At 40.2% G+C, this 14,003-nt stretch overlaps 1 long non-coding RNA gene across 1 annotated transcript; it reads right to left on the bottom strand.

The window, feature by feature from the left end:
• Positions 1-909: 909 nt before the first annotated feature.
• On the bottom strand, positions 910-10,657 carry LOC306807813. Its single transcript, XR_013775820.1, has 3 exons — positions 10,547-10,657; positions 1,610-1,842; positions 910-977 (listed from the first exon to the last, which is right to left on the bottom strand). It is a non-coding gene; the product is annotated as an uncharacterized lncRNA (long non-coding RNA).
• Between the last annotated feature and the right edge of the window lie 3,346 nt (positions 10,658-14,003).

Raw genomic sequence — 14,003 nt, forward strand, 5'->3', positions numbered from 1 at the left:
GGCACAATAGTTTCAAGTGGAACAAAGTCGGGGATCAGTTAAGCAAAGCAGAACTCACATTGGCTTTCCCTTGTGGACTAATGTCTGGCATATAGTTCTCTCTGGTTGCTCCAATCAAATAGAAAATCTGAGAATATTTTGATATTGTTATTCAGCTTTACAGTTATGAATGAGCAGGCACATAAAACTTCAGCTGAAGGTGTAGTTCTCAGTGCATTTAGGAGTATGGTGTGCAGTTCTATTATTTTTGATAAAAGGTGAAATGGAACATCAAACAAAGTAAATGGAAGCAAAAAACTGAATGTCTTGGACGAATGCAAGCCTCGGTGATTCTTCTCTAAGCCAAAAGGAGCTGACAGTGAGGTGCAAGATGGAGAATGGGTAAGAACTACACAAGAAGACTTGTGTACAAGAAATGGTAGTTACAGTTAATCATGTTGCTTTCACCATAGTCAGTCAACATCACTTGTTAGGATTATTGAAAAAAACACTCCCCGGTGTCTTGATACTTGATTTCCAATTATCAGTACTATTTAAAACTGTTTCATTGCCAGTGCTGCCCTGCCTACAAAAGAATGACAATAATAACGTTTTCATCATCTCCTGGTTCATGCTGTCTGAAAAAAAGTGCATTTATGATTTGTGATTTAGAGGATTAGAAAAAAATCTAGTCACTTAAATAAGGCCTGCTCTCTCTTGTCAGTCCAGGCACCAGCCATTTTCAAGTGGCTGAATATGGATCTGGATGTTGCTTGTAGAATAATAAGATATGAAGCAGGTGAAGGAGAAGAGCAACTTTTTATCTACCAATGTAAGAGACATCAGAACCCAGGCACGTCTACTCTTTTGCTGCATTTCCTATTTGGAAACTAAATTCTGGGGGAGAAGTAAAATAGTTTGTTGTGGGGTTTTTTTTATTTTTTAAATAGCATCCAGAGATCCTACAGCTTCCCATTCTGAATCCTCCCTTATCACCCCTACAAAAGAAAGAAACAATGAAGATCCTCTGTACACAACTGGTAACAGAGAGATCCTACACCTCTGGTGAGTCAGGACATTCAATGTGGAACAGTGAATTTCATTTCAAATCTCAGTTTTTAATTGTGTCTAAATGTCTCTATAAGCATCTTTGTTTTCCTGAAATTCAGCATGGCTAGATCACTTGTCAGGAGAAAATGCTTCTGGGGTAAAATTCTGTCATTTGGAAAACATGGAAATCTTGTGAAAGTAAAAAAAAAAAAAAAAACCCAAAAAAACCAACAACAAAAAAATTATATTCAAAAAAATTATACTTTCTTTAACATCATCACGTTATGTCTGTAAAGTCTGTATTTGCTTTATTCATTGTTTTCCCTTCAGAAAGATCTATATGCAATATTCATTCCTGAAAGGACAGCAAGGCCCTTTCTACATTAAGAAAATATGCTCTATATTGATGTAATTGCATTGATGCCAGCTTCTTTAATGTGGGTGTTTCTTCAGCTGACCTTGGAAAACACTGAATCTCTCCAACAGGATAAATTTTCTGGAGGTCATGTGGAGTATGAAACCTCAAATAATTTGAACCTTCATGCTAGTTCTTTAAAATATACCAGGAATGTTAGCTCACCTTATATTTTTCTTGTGCACATCAGACAATATTCCAGGACTATAGAAAGAGGTGAAGAATTTGCTGCACCATGCCTGGTTGATAGCTTCTTCCAGACAGAGTGCAGTGGGAAAAGGAGAATTGAGGAATTGATGGTGGTTTCTCTAAGTTCCCCATCAATGTCAGATTCAAACTGTTTGATGTCATTAGAAGTGAAGCAGTCTATTGTCATTTTCCTCCTGTTTATATTGTCCCTGCAAGCAGACAAAATAAAGGAAGCTATATTAAGGCTCTGGAGGGCTTCTCTTCCCTCCTTTTTTGTGCTTCTGTCATTCTGTGTGACTGTTGTTCTTCTTCTTGACTGCTCAGGAACTGTCATCTTGTAAAGCATTCCGGGGGTCTCCAGCAATTCAGTGACAAAAAATAATATTGTGTGGGGAAAAGTCACATAAAAAGCAGATGAAAGAAGTGGTGAAGACAACATTAAAAAAAAAAAAAAAAAAAGTAACAAAAAATCAACAAGAGCGAAGCAATGGGTCTGAAATAGTCACAGTTGTTACTGTCCTCTGGAAATATCAGTAATGATGAAGTAGAGGCAATAAATTGCTTTGAAACCCTTTCTGACCCTTTCCCTATTCCCTGTCACTCTGGGGATGAACTGTGTGCATTGGGAGTTTCTTTCTCTATCCCCTCTACCCCACACTCTTCCCTTTTCCTGTGATTTAACAGATACGGTAACCTTTGTGCTTTTTATTGTACACTCAGGAAATAAATTTCCACTCAGTTAAGCCACATTGTGAGTGGCAAGGCAGCCATCAACTCAGGTAGACTTAAGAGTGCAGCACCTTAGAAAATCCAAATCAGGCAGTTTCTAAACTCCATCAGGAGTTGAAGAACTTCTCTAGTGTCCTTTTCCTGCCCTGCTTCCTACCCTCTCATCTAACAGTATTAGCAGCTACTTAAACTGGTCCAAACCCAAAAACTCAGATCCTGTATCTGTCCCTAGGTTTAGGCAGAATGACTTAATTCCTTGGCTTGGAGAAATGGTCACAGGTCCCCATCTGTGAATGCACAGCTTTATAGAAGCATCTAGAGTCCCAGATAAGAGATGAGACAGATGAGGTCAATCAATCACAGTAGAGCCTTGGCATTACATGTCAAGGCAGTTTTTGGATTAAACAGAATATTTGGAATCACAGAGGAGAGTTCTCTAGATTTTGAAAAGGCTGATGTGTACAAGGACTTCTGGAGTTATCAATAAAAATCCCCATAATTCTGTGGCTCTGTCACTAACAAAAACATTGCAAAATACCCTACAACTGACATTTCTGTATCTCTGAATTAAAGTCCTGAACCTTTGTAGAGGTGAACTGGGGTGAACAATAAAAAAAAAAACAAAAGAGGCATGGTGTTCACTGGGCAAGAACTTTCAATTCACTGTGTAGCCAGTGGAAGAGTCATGTCCCCACCATAGATCCTTTCTGGTCACCAGCTCACGAGCGTATCTGAAGAGCTGGACAGTCAAGTCCCCTCAGTCCTGAAGTCTGCCAGCCACAGCCCTTCTGTGTGAGAAGATGTGAACACCCTTGCAATGATTTGATCAGCCTTTGAGAAGCTGGTACTCCCGTCAGTCCAGATTTCCTTCAGGGAGCCATTCACTGGGTTCCTTGTGTGGGCACAGGGCCTCCCTTTGAACCTGGTACCTCCAATATGGGGAGAGCTGAGCTCCCTAGCCTGAGAAGTCCCCACTATATGGGAATTCCTGACTTAGTGAACATTTTTGTGTTAGGTAGATAGAGTGCTGGTAAAGAGTGAGAGAAGTGCTGTTTCTGGGCACTTTGAGCCTGGCCATAAATCTTGTGCCACAGATCAAGTCAAAGAGGTAATAAATCTCTTAAGGCTTGTAAGACACAATGCCAGATCCAGCCCTTGGAAAAAGGAAGTACAATTCCATTGACTGCCAACACTTGTTTGCATGAGACTTTCTCATTTCTTTTCACTATCCCCAATACCAAAGGCTTGTCTGCTTTAACTGTCTCTGTAAGAAAATGTTGCTCTGAAAAAAGTGAGCAGCAGGCTAGCAATGGCCAGAAAATGCTATTTCCATACTATTTTTTTATGTTGCCAAAAGTTTTCATTACATATCACACATAATGCACATAAGGCAGAGCAGGCTCAGGACAAAGCGACTGTGTCTGCATAGACAGTCCTTTAGTCCTTTCTGCCAATACTTCTAAGGCTAAATTCTCTGGCTGCCTTGCTTGACCTAGAGTATCCTTCAGGCATCATGAGAATGGCCCCATCGAGACACCACAAAGAATGATTGCAGCACTCACAGACCTTTAAGCACCTCTGGACTTTCCCTGAAAGAATTTGGATGGCACCTTGTCACTGATTATTTCTGTCTATGAGAACCTAATTTTGTGAGAACACACACCCGAAAGCTACAGATGGTCTACATCATCATATTCTCCCCATTGCTGTTCTCTCATGTACAAATACTCTCTACCAAAACCACTTTGGGCAGCCCAAAGCATATGCTCAGTAGGGTGCTAATAGAGTGAAGCTGATCAGATGACCTCAGTGAGGTTTATGGATTTTACACAGTCTAGGGAACTCTTCACTTCCAGAGCCACAAGAGCCAACCAGGGAAGATACCTCAGCAGGCTTGTGTGAGACTGATGAGTTTCTGAGTCAGACAATGAATCATTGCCCTTCAGAGGGAAAAAAAAAAACACCTGTCAAAGTTGTTTTTCAAAAACAAGAGGAAATTATTCAAGTTTAACAAATAGGTAAGCATTTGGGTGGATTGGGAAAGTCCTTGTTCTTGTTCTGTATTTGCCACCTCCCACATCCCAGGTGAGTACTCTGGCTGTGTAGGCCTGCTAATCTCCTCTTCATTTGACAACTATTGAGACAGCTCATACAAAGTGTAATAGTCCCCATCCTCCACAACTCCCTTAGGTAAGACTAAGAAAGTACTTCATCTGGTGGAAAAAAAAACCCAAAAAACCAAACCAAAAAACCTCCAAAATACTACTAAAAACCCTGAGAAGTCTTGGCTTCTAAGAACAGAGCTAGAGTAGGGGCTTCGATGTGACTTCCAGCTTCTTTGGTTAAACCTTTGGCCACCACGCTGTTTGATTTTCAGGTCCAACTGGTCTATTTGATCAAAAATTTTACATTAAAAAACAAAAAATCCCCCAAAATACCCCCCACAAACAACAACAAAAACAAAATCCCAAAACATTCTTGCGATTTCAGAAACTGGATGTCTTCAATACAAAACTCAAAAAATTCCCTATGGAGCTTCTGTGAAAGATGCTTCAAGAAACAGCAGCAATACAAATATTATAAATGCCAAGTATTCAGGCTACAGGTAAGCAAGAGTTAGATATAAGAGAGTCTGACCTTGTTTCTCAATCTCCATATGCCATACTCATTCACTGTGGAAGCATTCAAACAAGCCAACAGTTGTTCCTTTTCTTTTTTGCCAAATAATAAATCTTTCAGACAGCCTCACTGAAATTATTCATAGATGCAAATGGTCAGCTACTGGAATGTGTTTCTTTGCAGGTTGTTGTTGCTCTTCTTCATATTCCCTGGGTTTCAGGCATCTCCTCATAGCATCCTCTGATGAAACAGGAAGACAAAAATAATCTTTTTAACTACACATGGGAGCATAAAGGTTTTTTTACACAACAGGGAGAAGAGAATGGTTGACTGTCCTCTGGAATTACATAGAAGTAACAACTTTTTTCTTTTAAAGCTAGTAGTTTGGAAATCAATTATGATATAGACTGAGTGCCAAAAAGGAAATGCTGGGTTAATTGGAAAGCTGATATGACCAAAAGAGTGCTATGGACTTGGATGGCAATCATGATCCAGGTATCAGGGCAAGAATCAAATATTTTCATCTGCTAATACATTTGGACTGAACTTTTACTAAAATCTTCATAACACCCTTCACCATTAAAACAAGAAAGAAAGATTAAGGAGTTGAGACATCACAAGTACAAAAAAGTTTTGAAGAGAAAAATCTTTCTTGATCTTGAAAATCATTTGACTAAGAAACTGCTTCCTTCTGCCTGGTGTCTTTCATTTCAGGTCCCAGAATATCAAAGGGAAGCAGTCAAATTATGATGACTCACAAAGACCATTATATAAACTTGACCATTAAAACAGAGGACAGGGATTAAAGCTAGCTGAGTTTACAGATACATTTGTAGCAAATGATGTTACTGTAAACATAGTCCATGCTGACATCAAACCATGTTCAGCTGAAGAAGCAGAGAAGCATCTATGCTTCTAAAGCCACCAGAAAGCATAAGTGAAAAGCATTCCAAAACACATAACCTCCTTTTTCTCTTCCTTTTACTAGTTCTAACAGTCAAAGTATTTTTTTTTTAAAGAAATTCAATAACTTTCTCAGGCAATCTATTTTACTGCATAACTATTCTTACTGCTAGAAAGTTATCCCTAATATGGAGCAAGAGGATCTAGGTTACAATTTAAACCCATAAATTCTCATTCTTTCCTTGGTGGATGTGGACAGCAGTCTTATCTCCACAGATACTAAAGGTCTAACAGCAAATTCAGCTTTCTTTACTGTCAGGCATAGACCTTAATTACAATATTATTTCAACTCTTACAGCTCATATTTCTATATACACTATGCATATTTATGGCACATGCCAAAGATGACTGCTTTGAATGGATGGTTGTGAGGATTTTGTTGAGGTAAAGAAAACAAATTGTCATTGCTGGCATTACAGCACAAGAAACATTTTTCACACACCCTCATAAGTATTCCATACACACACACATATATATATACAGTTTTCCCATTAAAAGCAGTGTTGCTCTCATACTCTGACAGTTCTGAGGGCAACCTAATGTTAGCACAAGCATGCTCAGTCCATACCGCATGCAACCCCCCAGTGCATGCACAGGTACAGAGGATATGAGTGCTCCTGGATTTGTGGTAGAGACTTGCAGATGCTCTTACTCAGAAGCTGGCCATAAGACATGAACAGACAAATACACAGATCTCCATGTCTACCCAGCCATATCAGCTACATACCTAGGTGGGTGTGCATTGCATGCCAGCCTGGCCACCCAAAGCACAGACTTTAGACCATCAAGTTCCCATCCATAGGAAACTGTCTCAGGCCCCAGAAGAAAGGCTGTGAGCAGCACAGTGCAGTGCAGCAGGGCCTTGTTGAACCAATTAGGGTTAACACATTTCTGGTTAATGAGAGGTGCCGGTCATGATTGCAAATTAATATTTTCCAGTGGCTACCCATGCACTCAAGTGTCAGTATTGATCAAACTTACCTCTGCCCAGTTAATGCTGATGGATTCAACAGCAACATACGCCTGCTCATCTGTTACCCAATTAAGATAAGCTCTTGACTCATCCTAATAGCTGTATTTATTGTCATCAGGAATATTGATGTGTCTTTGTGCTAACTGCAAACCAACATAGACACACGAGCGCATGCAAAGAACACAGCACCACTCTGGGAATTCTCCCAGGCTCAAAACACAGGCAGAAAGCACTTGGTTAACCTTCATGTTCTGTTTTCAAGGAGGCAGTATTTTCTATGGAGAAGAGGAAAAAAAAAGATTCCTCCCCTTCTCTAGGCTTACTAGACTAGATTCATGCACACCCTACCCTACATCAGAGAATAAGCAGCACAGCAAGCTCCACAAATAAACTGCTTGGGCTTTTAAAGACTAAAGCAAATGGAAACCTCCTGTTGCACTGGTAGTCCAGCATGTGAAAAATGCTGGGCATGTAAGGAAAATGCCTTTGGGAGGAATGAAATAAGGATTAATGAGCATCTTTTTACGTGGTTTTCTACATTTCTAGCCTGGCTGTTTGAATCAGAAGCTGCTGGGTAGCTAATGGGCCTTGGGTAAGGGACACAACAGCAGCTGTCTACACAAGGCAAACAACAACAACAAAAAAAAAAAGGATTCTATAAAAATTTTACATTTTCCTTGCAGTGCAAGGAGTTCATTCCTTAAAGGCCAATATATAGCCAACCCAAAATGCACTAGCCCATTCCTGGAAGCAGACTCTCGCCTGTAGCAAATGGACTATTAAACAGAGCAAGAGATCAGGACCCATTTACTCATAAAAAGAGGTCATTCTAAACTAAAACAGAAGTGAGAGCTCAGAGGAGGCCAGTTAATCTCTGCAGCCAAAGTGCAGCCCTGACAATCCCAGCCAAAGTCACCACCCCATGTGGCCAGGATTGCACGCTGTGTTGTATATAAGCTGAATGTTGAAAAAATGGTTTTGGATTGGCTCAAAAAGTTAGAAAACTGTTAATAAGGGTCTTTTAGAGTGCATTACATTACTGATGCCTTTTCCTTGCCACGTGAGCCAAAGAAAAGCACCATCTTATTTATACAGAGGCTGACTTTGGTCCCACAAAACTGGTTGGAATCTCAAGTCATCAGTAAAAATCTATCCGGTGATTTTCATAAATGGTAGCCTCAATTTGCCTTGCAATTTGACAGAAGCCCCCAAGGCAATTTATGGTCCTGGAAGCATCTTATTAAGCCACAGTTAGCGGCAGTTCATGCCGAGTGACAGAAGTTTGAATGGGATCTTGAAAATGGACAATTTTAACCCAGAAGTGGAGCTTGCAGGCCTGCTGCCACAGAGTGATGGCAGAGTTCACGCTGCTGCTGCTTCTGTCCAATCTGTCCTTTAGATAAGTGAAGGACACCCTTCTCCAGGGCTCTCCACTTAGTACTTTTCATTGTTCATTAAATTAGAAAGTGAGCAGTTGACAGCAGAACTTATTAAATGACTCTTCTACCTTCTTCCTCCTACCATCACAGTCATGTTTTAACTGCCAGACAATTTTTTGGTGTCCTTTCAATTTAATTTAACTAAAAAAATAACACACAAAACCATTTGGCCTTGTGCCACTCAATGTACTGCTACAGAGTAGGCATGAGTTATAGGGCAATATTTCACACCTTGTTGTGTCTTATTACTTAACTAATAACAATATTTACCCAGGGTATTCCCCAAGCAATTCAGACAGGTTTAAAAGAAATCTTGATTAAAGAATGACAGCCAAAGTATTGGATGTTAAGTATAAATAAGAGTAATGTGAAGAGAGTGGAAGAGTTTACTGTTGCATCCTGGTAGTTTGCAGTAAATCAGTATAATATGAAAGTTCCTCTTTACAGGGTTTCTCCAGTTGTCAAGTCCCTTGCTGTAGCCCATGTAGAGATATGCCAGACCTCTGACTTGCACAAAGTGCAGCTCTTGTAGACTGCAGCAGCAACATGCAGTAATAGCCTTTGCTTGCCAGAGGCTAAATCACTTATGCTAATCCCCTAGCCCCTAGACTAAGGGAATAATCAGCCACCTCTAACCTCTTCTGGGGCTAGCCACTAAGAAATTAAATTATTGTTAACTAGAGTATCACAGACGTCATCTAACATGACTTCTGTGAAACCCTTGGTAGTGTGCAACTACAAAAAGAATTTCAGCTGATATAAAAAGCCACCTGTAAGAGTATTCCCTGTGAAATTCACTGCTGAGCCAGACAAAGGCAAGGACCAAGTAAATTACAAGGCTATGAGATGTTACTAGTAAAAGCAGTCCCATTCAGTTTAAAGAGAGGATATGACATTTTTACTGGTTCGCATAACTCTTTGATCAGTTAAGCAGCAACTGTCTTTTTGGTAGATTATTCCTTGTTCTTTGCACCTTGCAATTTCTGCTGAAATACTTGGCATTGCCCTCTGATCAAGGCAGGATACAGAGCTGTCAGAGTCCTTGTCTCACTTCCTTTGGTAATTCTCCAGCTGACTAAGAGACTTAAGCAACACATCCATTCACCTAAGAAAGGCAGTGCAGATTCCTCCCAACTTAACTGCATTGAGAAAACTCATCTAATACTGTAAATACAAGGACTCCTGTCAAGAGCAAAGAAGAAAAAATGCATTCAAATTTATGTCCAAATTGCTATTTTCCTGACTGCCTCATAGATTACCTGCCCACTGAAAAGAGGGGGGGGAACCATTGCCTTTTTCTACAGATTCTTACTTTCCCATGGAGATTTTCCCTCCACAAGTTTACCATGCTCTGAAGTGATTCCTATGTAAGAGTTGCTAAAATCACTGTGCTGATAAAGATACAGGCAAGCCAGGGCTAAGCACTCTAAATAATGTAATTTCTGTAGAATTACTTAAGCTGATGAATGGGCAAAATCCTGCAGCTGTTACTCAAGCTAAACATCATTCCAAGGTGCTGAAAATTTTGAATGAATAAAGGCTTCAGGATTTGGTCCAAGAGTAGTAATTTTGAAGCAGGCACCTTAAGGAACACGAGTCTCTTCTGACATGACCTTGTGACAGAGGATGCTCTTATGGTCCAGTTGCACATCATACAAGCAGCAATCTGTCACAGGCTGCATGTCTAAGAGAAATGCAGCTGAGGATAAGTGAAATGATAAAACATTTACCTCTTTCATCAGGCTCTGCAGAGGTTGTCTCATTATTCTTCAGTATTTTAGCATTCATCCTCACTTCCACATTGGAAAGGTAGGGTGTGAAACACTTCTTCCTTTCCAACAGCTTTAAACTGCAGAAGAGCTTATGGACAAGCAGCTGAGCTGTATTTGCATTTTCAGGGTCTGTGTCTGTGCTCAAATGAGATCCAGCTAGGGAAGGTCACAGTGGCATACAAAGACAGGGATGGACTGAGGTCTTGCTTTGTCACCTCATCAAGAGGAAAAGAAGCCCTATGAGCCAAGCAGAATTATGTGGTGGTGGTACCTCTGAATAACTAAGGAAGCAGGAAATGAAAGACCATACCTTATAGAGAACATCCAGTCCCAGCTAAGGGAACACTTTCCATTTCCCCTTTACACTGACATCACCTGCACTTGCAATGAAGTTTTACCATGCCTTACCACGCCTTACCACACACTTCCTCTTCTCCTCCTCTCACCTCCCTGTGAGTACACCCAGCTGCAGTCAGTCCAGCTTTCCTGCTCTCAGGACTGTACCCCATCAGATCCTACCAATCTCTCCCAAGGCCTCTTTTCCCCTATACAAGCACCTACCTATAGTTCTCTCACACACCAGTTTCTACTTAGAGTCCTGACAGGTCACACCAGGGAATGGTGCGAACTCATTACTAACTCTGCCAGCTGTTTTATCACCCTTACTCAGAACACCAAACCAGAAACACCTTTGTTCTCCAGAACACCCCTCCCAACTGACTGACTGGGTGGCTTATCACCCAGAAGCAGCAGCTTTTACCCTGACAGCTAATTTCTACATGCCAATCCTTTTGTGCTAGCAAAAGAGTCTTCCTTCTCCTCCTCTGGACCCCTACTGTTTGTCTTTAATTTTTTTCTTAAGGGAGGATAGAGAATCATACCATCCCTCTTGGCTCAGTGCTTCTGCTTCTCAGTGCATATTCTGGCCATCTGCAGTGGATAAAGCTTTAAAGGAAAGTAGAAATGGCCTTGGGAAAAGAGATCATATCCTTATGTGTTAAATTACAGGCCAGGGCCTGAAAACACTGCCAAAAAGGATAAATGTGGCAGACAGTATTAGATTATGTTAGGAAAATAGGGATTATACTTTAAAAACCAAAAATGCAACATGATAAAAGTCCCTCAAACCACGGTGCATATGCTTAATGGGTCCAAAGCTATAATGGAGCTAATTTAAACGGGTCCAGGATTTACCCAGTAGAGGCAAGAAAGACAGACCAGACTCAGCTCAAGAAAATTATGCTCTTTGGAGTTACAGGACAGGCCTCAACAAACAATATGGCAGGTAGGAAAGAAATGCTGCCCTAAAACTTCAGATCCCATAAATCCTTCTAGTGCCTCAAGCCCTTACTGTGAAAATTGTATTTTAACCTTTTATTCCAACACAGAATATCAGAGATATATCTAAGACAGGGAAAGGCAATTTTCATTTTTTCTTAGCCTAAGGATTTAGCCCTTGAAGGAAGACTGCAAGGACCATGTGGCTCATTTGTCTCTTGTTTTTTAAAAGGAACACAGGACTTAGGTAGGAAGCACTTGCTTTCAATTCATGAGTGATCTCCACTTCTGTTGACAGATACATGTCCACGCTCCTCCATTTGTCTCTGCTGCTGGATGTCTTTTTCCAAACTTACACTTTTCCAGTTCATATTAACTTCATCATCTGCTATGAGTGGGGGAAGGAAACTAAGCACCCTCTGGAGAAGGGAAAAAAAAAAAAAAAGAAAAAGAAAGGGAGGAAGAACCTCTAGGTAAAAGCCAGGGGATCATTTTACAAAACACTCTTTCCTCTGAAGACCCAGAAGCTGCACTGGGAAAAAGTTCCTGCTGAGGTAGTGGAGACTCCTGAAACATACAGGACACTGAGGGAGAGGAATGAGAGACTAGCAACTAATTCTGTGTAGAGAAGCATGACTCTCTTAAAAACACTCTTTTACATCCTCCTACTTTCCCCCACCCATTCACATAGCCTTATGCTTCTTCATGGAAAACTTATTTCAGCATCATTTCTCAAACACTTAAATTCTATATCTTTTGTGGCATCCTAACTCACTTCCAACTCCCCTTGCCTAACTTTGCTCACCTTGGCAGGGGAGACCATTATACTCCTGATTACTTTGACACAACAGACCCTGCTTTCTTACTATATTTTCTCCCTACCCTCTGTGGCAGTCATTCTGTAGATGTGCAGCATCCTAGGACTGCATCTCCCAGATATTACACCACCTTTGTGTTGTGCTGCTGCCCAGTCACCAGTGGAAGAGTCTTCAACACCCAGTCCCTATCTATATCACCTTTTTTTTATAAGACATGATTTTTGAGAGCCCTGCAAGCATGGGCTTCCAGGCCAGCGAGGATATGTCCATGCTGGCACATGGATTTTTTCTTCCTTTGAGAAAAATACCAATGTCAGGTCCTGGAAGTGGTGGTTGCTGGAAACAGCACTCTAGGGATGAGTATTGGTGCATACAGTCCCCCTGTAGCTCCAAGAACAAAACAGGTGCCAAACAGGTGCAAGAAAATTGGAAACTTCCCATTTTTAGAGCAACTCACATTATTCCTGAGATACCAGAGGCAGTATAAAACAGAATTTTATATATCAAGAGTTGAATATGATTTTGCCTGATTTCCTAGCACTGATTGTTGAAATTCACCTAAAAATTTCAGTATCAAAATGCCTGTGTTTGAGCTAGAATCTCTCTTTTAAATAGGAAGCTAGTCTTGATTTGAAAAACTGATCTATCATTTCTCCAGTTATCATTTCTCCAGGTATTTCATCCCAATGAAAAGTTATCCTCATCATGAAAAATGCCTTACTCCCTCTCCCCATCTTTTTCGTAATTCAGGATGTAACTACAGGGTCTTGTCAGAATTTTCTTTGCCAAAATTGCTGCAATCTTCTTCCTAAGTAGGTAAACAGGGTCTATGGTGATGTTTCTCTGTCTCCTCTAAATAGATTGAGTTTCCTAGGTAATCTGAGGCATATTTCCAAATTTTACATCATTCCAGTGGGCTCTTCTCTGAATCCTTTCTCATTTATCAACAGACCCTTGATACATTTGCAACACACTTAAGTTAATGTTGGAAGAAAAATCACTTCTTTTTTTTTAACTTTGAGGCTTTTGTGTGCTTGATTTCTCACCCATAACATTATGCATAACTACATACCATATGCAGTACAAAAAAAGAAGAACAAACCACCAAAAAAAAAGAAGAAAAAAGAAAAAAAAAACAACAAAAACAACCCAACCCACAGAGGAGGCTCTTAAAGGTCAAAAACTAAACTAGCAAATTTATACCAGATAAACAAATCAAAGCCTATTAATTTATTTTTCCCCCTGTTTCCACCTCTGCATTCAGATGCTACAGAAGCTTAAAGAATCTTACCCAGTGACTTTTTAAGTTCAGACAGAAATAGCCTGGTACTATTATCATTTCTTCCTTTGGAAAACCATGATGCAAGACTTAAGGGAAATTTTTCTTAACACCTAAATTTGTCATGTGGCTAATTTAATCCTATTTCTTTTACAGCCTTAAACCATGCCATGTAAATCTTCTTTCTTCCACATCCTTCAGCAGAATAAATTACATCCTATTATTCCTATATCCCTAAGCCAGTCTAACTAACATCCCTTTGTTACTCCTACACCCTAAAGCAAGCCTGCATGTCTCTCTAATATGTCCAATCCTTTAAAAGCTTGTACAGAATCCTAACAACCTAGGTGGGCTAGTCATATACGTGTTTACTTCCAGTTTCCATATATCCAGCATCAAAGAGAATTTGCAGTTGATTCTCTGCATTTCTTTCTTCTCGGGTACTCATGTCACATCAAAATATTTCAGATCTGTCTGAACTGAGGTATCATTGCTGCCAA

The sequence above is a fragment of the Erithacus rubecula genome (assembly GCF_903797595.1).
Source record: "Erithacus rubecula genome assembly, chromosome: 1".
Classification (NCBI taxonomy): domain Eukaryota; kingdom Metazoa; phylum Chordata; class Aves; order Passeriformes; family Muscicapidae; genus Erithacus; species Erithacus rubecula.